We start from the raw sequence: 6,000 nt of genomic DNA on the forward strand, positions 1-6,000 counted from the left end.
TACTGCTGTGGGGTGCCCTCAAATCAATGCACAACACCTGGAACAGCTGGCCAGGCTCAGGCAAAGCTGAGCACCCAGGCAGGGCTCAGCCCCTCTGCAGAGCATCTTGGGTTCAGCTGACAAGCCCGGCTTTCTCTCCCTTCTTCCCTTGATTGTCCCTCTCCGATCTTATCATTGACCGCAGGTAGTAGCAGGTGCCTCACAAAAAAGCCAGACTGGTGCTACAGACTTGTGTGTGTGAGGGGGAAACAGCAAATCATCCTTGAAACAATGTCCCTTTCCAGAGCCTTGGCTCCTGGCGGGAATAATCGGTCCTCCCTGGGTGGCTCAGCCTTGCAGCAGCTCTGCCTCATCCTGCCCAAGCTGGGGCAAATCTGTGGATTGCTCAGCTGTGGGGTGACACGGGATGCTTCTGCAGCCCATTGGGGAGCTCCTGTGGCTTGTTGTGGTTCTGGAGGAGGCTGGGAGGAAAGGGCAGGTGATGTGTTTGCACAGATGGGCACATCTGTACAGGTGGGCACATCTGTATGGGCAGGCAGGAGCGCTTGGGAGGGGTGGGTCATGCTCTGCTCTTAGGGCAGCCCCCATAGGGAATGCTGAGGGTTGATCTGGGGTGGGAATCGGGGTGCAATAAGGAATCAGTGTCAACGGCCATCCCTTGCCGGGTGGGAAGAGAACTAACTGCTTGTTCGTGGGTCAGTCTTTGTACTCCGGAGCCGGAATCAAGGCAGAGATCCCAACCCTGGTGTGCTGCAGCGACAGGTTGCAAGCAGCCCCGTGCCCTGGACATAGCTGTTGCCTGCAGAACGGCTGCTCTCACCTGTGGGTGAAAAATAAGGGCTGTTCAAAGACTTTCAGGGTCTGAATAACCCTGTTTCCTCTGAGTGGAGGAAGAGATGGTATGATCGTGCTCTCTGGAGCTGTTTGCAATAGTGCTGCTCAGATTACAGGTGTGTGTGCGTGCAGAGATTTAATTTCAGGAGTTGGCAGCAATGCATGTTCACAGGGGACTTCTTTTTGCAAGTGAATCTTGTGCTGTTTTGGATGTAATATTCATTGTTTGAAATGCCCTCCTGGAGTTTTTCCCCTACCGACTTTTATCTGTCTCCGCCATCGTAAATATCATCTCATTTTCTCTTTCAAATGGGTCCTGGAATGAACGCTGTGGGCTGTCTTGTACCCCAGACTGGGGAATTCAGATTTTATTTGCAACATGCCAGGGAATTTTATTTTCCAGTAACAACTTGTGCTATAATTGTGAACTTCCTCTTACAACAGAGATCTACCTCCCCACTTCCCTGGTGAACACTCACTTTGGGAATGGACGCTGGAGCACTGCTGGTGTTTTTCAGTGGGTTTTCTCTAGTCCCCTTGAAATTCCCAGAGTTTTAGCAAAGCTGCTGCAGGAGGACAGGGACTTGGACACCTTTTGCTGCACAACATCTGGAGGGAGAGATGCACGAAGGGCCATCGCAGCTGGACCTGCCCCACAGGGAGGATGGAGGATAATCCCCTCTTACCTCCTCAACCTTCTGCCTTTCCTCCCCAGCTCCTGTTTTCCACTTCCTTTGCCTCCTCTCAGCAAGCTCTGACCCACAGCCTGGCCCTGGGTCACCTCCTCCTAATCGGGGATCAAAGCCAAGCTCACACCTACGGTGCTGGCAGGGAGGGCAGCGCTGCCCTGTCTCCTGCCCTGCACGCTGCCTGCCCGACTTGTGCCTGCCAGTGTCGTCTGACGGCTGCAATTAGGATGGGAGAGGAGAGTTTACTTAGCCTGCTCCTGCCAGACCCCAGGGTGATGAAAGTTGGTTTTTTAAAGGCAGCGAGATAGGGCTGGGGAGGGGATCAAAGGCATCCTGCCTGCCTACAGAAGCAGTTGGTGATGCAAAGCTCAGGGCTGTGCTCTCCGAGGCGATGCTCAGCCCTGCACACCGGGCACATCTCGCCCTCCCAGCCCTACTCGAGGTTCCCCCTGACCGCAGCGCTGGCTCCAGACCTGCTCCCAGCGCCGCTCCCCGGAGTCGGGAATGCTCTGGGCTATGCCGACGATAGACATCCCTTTGCCACCAACTCTTTCTCTTGCATTAGGGCCCACAGAGAAGTGGCTGTGGCTCCTGGCATTGGGGGTGTCCTTTGGACCCTCCTGGGGGGACACACAGCACCCTCGTGTCCCACGTCCAGGGGCAGAGCTGCAGAAATTGCATTACCATTAAAATGCAGCTTGCGCTGCCTGGCAAGCATGGAGCAGCCTCTGTTCCCACGGACTCATTTACCTGCTTGGAAGTGGAAAGTGTTCAGTACCTGGCGGGCTCTGCTGAGCTAATTAATTTATTTAATAACGCTGCTTAGCTGCTCTCCGGGCCTAGCTGCTTTGCATCCCAAAGGGGGATGATTTTTTTAGAAATTCCCAGTGGAGATGCGCCTGGTTTATTTATATAGAGAGATTTTGTTGCTGTTGTTGTTGTTCTCCATTTTGTATAGCACCTTGCACAATAGGGCTCTGGCTCCGTACCCCTGCTCTGACATGCTGTTGTCACGCACATGAGCACTCCCACTGGTCTGGGGACGCTCCTGCTCAACCGCTCCATGAATGCTGTGGGCTCTGCCCTCTGGGAGAATAAATCATAGGGCCCCATGAACCAGAGGAGCTGCAGCTCGAGCTAACAATCCAGCCTAATTAACCTGAAATCTTCAAGAGTTGCAGTCGCTAGAGGGAGACAGGGGAGCCCCTGCTGCTAGCTGGGGTGTGAATGAATCATGGGCACCCTGTTTCCCTTCCTCTGCAGTCCTTGGGATGAAATCCAGCTGGCTTGGAGGGGTGCGGGAGGATGCCCTGTTAGCTTTCCATCATGACTGTTGTCATCTCAGTTTTGATTCTCCCAGCCGACACCTTCCCCTCGGCTGCAGCCGGCTGGAAGTAGGGACCAGGCTATGCCCTGGACTAGGGACGTGCATTTCCTAGCAGGGATTAGGAAAGCCTTGTTACCTTACTGGGAACATCTACCCATTTTTCCTGTTGCCACTGGCAAAGCTGTTGGGACAGTTGACTTCAGGAAGCTTTTGTCTTGTTGCAACACAAAATGGAAATGCTGACCAAGGCTGCCTTGCCTTCAGGGACAAGCAAGAAAACATGGGGGTGGGGAAAATGTCTGTTATCCTGTAGGGCAGGTGCAGGGTGTGCAACTGGAATTACCCAAAGCAGTGCCCATGGAGGCATCTGGGCACTGGGGACATTGGCTTACTCCTGGGGCACGGGTGCAGATCTTGCCCTTGCTGCCCCAGAGACCGGGGAGGAACGAGAGGAAGAACGTGCCATGGGTTTGTTTGCCCAGAGCCCGGCCAGTGCTGCTGTCCCAGGTTTGGCTGGGATAGAGTTAATTTTCTTCTTAGCTGGTACAGTATGTTTTGGATTTAGTGTGAGAATAATGCTGATAACACACTGGTGTTTAGTTGTTGCTAAGTAGTGCTTATCCTAAGTTAAGGATTTTTCAGTTTCCTATGCTTTGCCAGCAAGCAGGTGCACAAGAAGCAGGGAGGGAGCATGGCCAGTTCAGCTGAACCGAACTAGCCAAAGGGATGTTCCATACCATAGAATGTCTTGCTTGGTATATAAACTGGGGGGAATTGACCGGGAGGGGCTGATCACTGCTTGGGCATCGGTCAGCAGGTGGTGAGCAGCTGCATTGTGCATCGCTTGTCTTTTCTTGTTGTTTGAGGGGTTTTTTAAATTTTATTTTATTATATCCCTTTTCATTACTATTATTATTACTATATTTTATTACTGTTAGTATTAAATTTTATTTTACTTTAGTTATTAAATCGTTCCTATCTGAACCCACGAGTTTTACTTTTTTTTCCAATTCTCCTCACCATCCCACTGGGAAGGGGGGAGTGAGTGAGCAGCTGCTTGGTGCCTAGTTGCTGTCTGGACTTAAACCACAACGCATGGGTGCATCTCTGCCAGAGCCTGGCTCTGCAACAGCGTTCAGCAAGATGCACCCTGGCATCATCCACCCGAAACCTTAGGTGACCATCCTGTTCACGTGGGGACTTCTGTGGGTAGATCCTGTCCTGAAAGAGAAGAAAAAGCTCCCAGCACTGTGGCTGGATGAGGATCTTTTCCACTTTAGCTCAGCCGGGGCTTGGATGCCCCAGCCTCGTCAGTGGAACGAGGTGCCTGTCGCTCCCAGCGCAGGCTCGCTCACCCGATGCCGTTCCCCACGCTTTCTCACCGCTCCGCACAAGTTTGCTCTCCTCGTCGCCCTGAGACAGACCTGGGTGTTTCCATGACTTGCACCCCTGGTTTGTGCCCCGGCAGGTTGCTCTCCTCCTTGCGTTCCCGATTCCTTCCCCAAATTGCATTCTTCTCTGCCGGTGAGTCACGCGTCGTACTGTTGCAATACTCACCTTGCCGCGACCTCTGTGGGAGCCGTGTCCCTGCATGCAGGAGCTCATTCGGGGCGCAGTGATTCAGCTCGGATCAGAGGACTTGCGCCTCTTCCCTGTGCCCAGCTGTGTGTATCCAAGAAAGCATTTCTGCCTGGTGGGGAGTGAATCACCCAGGAGTGGCTTACCCAGCCCTGCCTGCTGCGAGCAGGAAGGGGAACGCGAGGAGCGGAGAAGGGGAACATCGCTGGGAATTCACGGGCAGGGAAGCCTTCCTCCTGTGCTTGAGACCGGGGCCGCTTTGCAATGCAACGCTCCGGTTTTGGGTTGCAGAGGAAGAAGAGCCAAGTGGAGATGCAGCGTTTGGTTGCTCTTGTACAGGCTTGCAGGTCACCCTGGTGGCTGTCTTCCCGGAGCGGAGAGCAGCCGGTGCCTGCCCCGCTCCGACTGCATGGGCTGCAGCTTGTCTCCAGCCCTGTGGCTTGTTCTCTGCTGATGCTTCAGGCAAGCTGGGACACGGCCACCGTGGAGAGGACGTCTGCTTTGTCATGCCTTGAGCTGGTGCTGGGCTGATCTCTCTGCTGATTCCCACAGCTGCTCTCTGGAGCGAGAGGCTGGGGGTTTTCCAAGTAGGGGAGCTGGTACGGGGCCATCCTGCCTGCTCAGCTGTCATCTCCAACAGGCAGTGGGTGGCATTTTGAGTGGAAGGAGCGAGCTTTCGTCGTGTTCTTTCTGCTGTATTATTTCATTTGCTGAGGTCTGCATTTGCTGTACACTGGCCCAGAGCAGTTAAGGGCATCTAATTTAAGAACTACTAGAATAAATATAAGTTGTGGCAATGACATCAGTTTTAAAAGAAAGCCACCTGGTGAGTCTTCCTCTTTGACCTGTCTGTTTTGGAGCACTCTGTAGCATGGCAAGCATTACTCACTTGGAGCAAAATAATTTTTGCGCTACCAGGTCCTGGCCATAGGGAGCTGAGGGTAAGGCTGCTTTGGGCTCCCCAAAAAGCTGATGTGATGGATGAGTCTGGTGAGCACCTATTTAGATGGGATTTGCAAAAATATGTCCCTATCAGGTCAGAGCAGCCTTCTGGCCAGTCACTGAACAGCCCCCTCCCCTGGGAAGCTGTGGGTGCAGCCTGGGAGCACTTAGAGAAAGGGCAGGACCCGTGCAGGGACCCAGGTGTCAGGGACTGCAGTCAGCCCACCGGTGGGTTGTCCCACGCAGAGCTGTGCTCTGAGGTGCCTGCCAGGTCCCATACTTGGCTATGGGTCCGACCTGAATTTTCCAATGGGAATATCAGCCGGGATTGCTGTGCCTCACTACTGGCTCCATTCAGTCTACCCGAGGAGCGATCCGGACAACAGCAAAGCTGTGTCTGATCTGGAAGCAGGTCCTTAAAGGATAGCGTTGATGTGCTCGTCTGTATGTCCCCACCCTGTGTAACATCAGACTCAGCTCGTTGCCTTCATTTTCAAGGTGAATCATGGCTCATCTCACCCAGCCTAGCATCCCTCATTTGATACCAAGCAATGGGCTGTTGCCTCATGAGCTTGGGAAGAAGACTCCCAACCTCCCCCCAAGGGTGTCAGCATCCTTCAGGCACCTTCT

The sequence above is a fragment of the Haliaeetus leucocephalus genome, unplaced genomic scaffold (assembly GCF_000737465.1).
Source record: "Haliaeetus leucocephalus isolate CR32 unplaced genomic scaffold, Haliaeetus_leucocephalus-4.0 Scaffold656, whole genome shotgun sequence".
Taxonomy (NCBI): Eukaryota; Metazoa; Chordata; class Aves; order Accipitriformes; family Accipitridae; genus Haliaeetus; species Haliaeetus leucocephalus.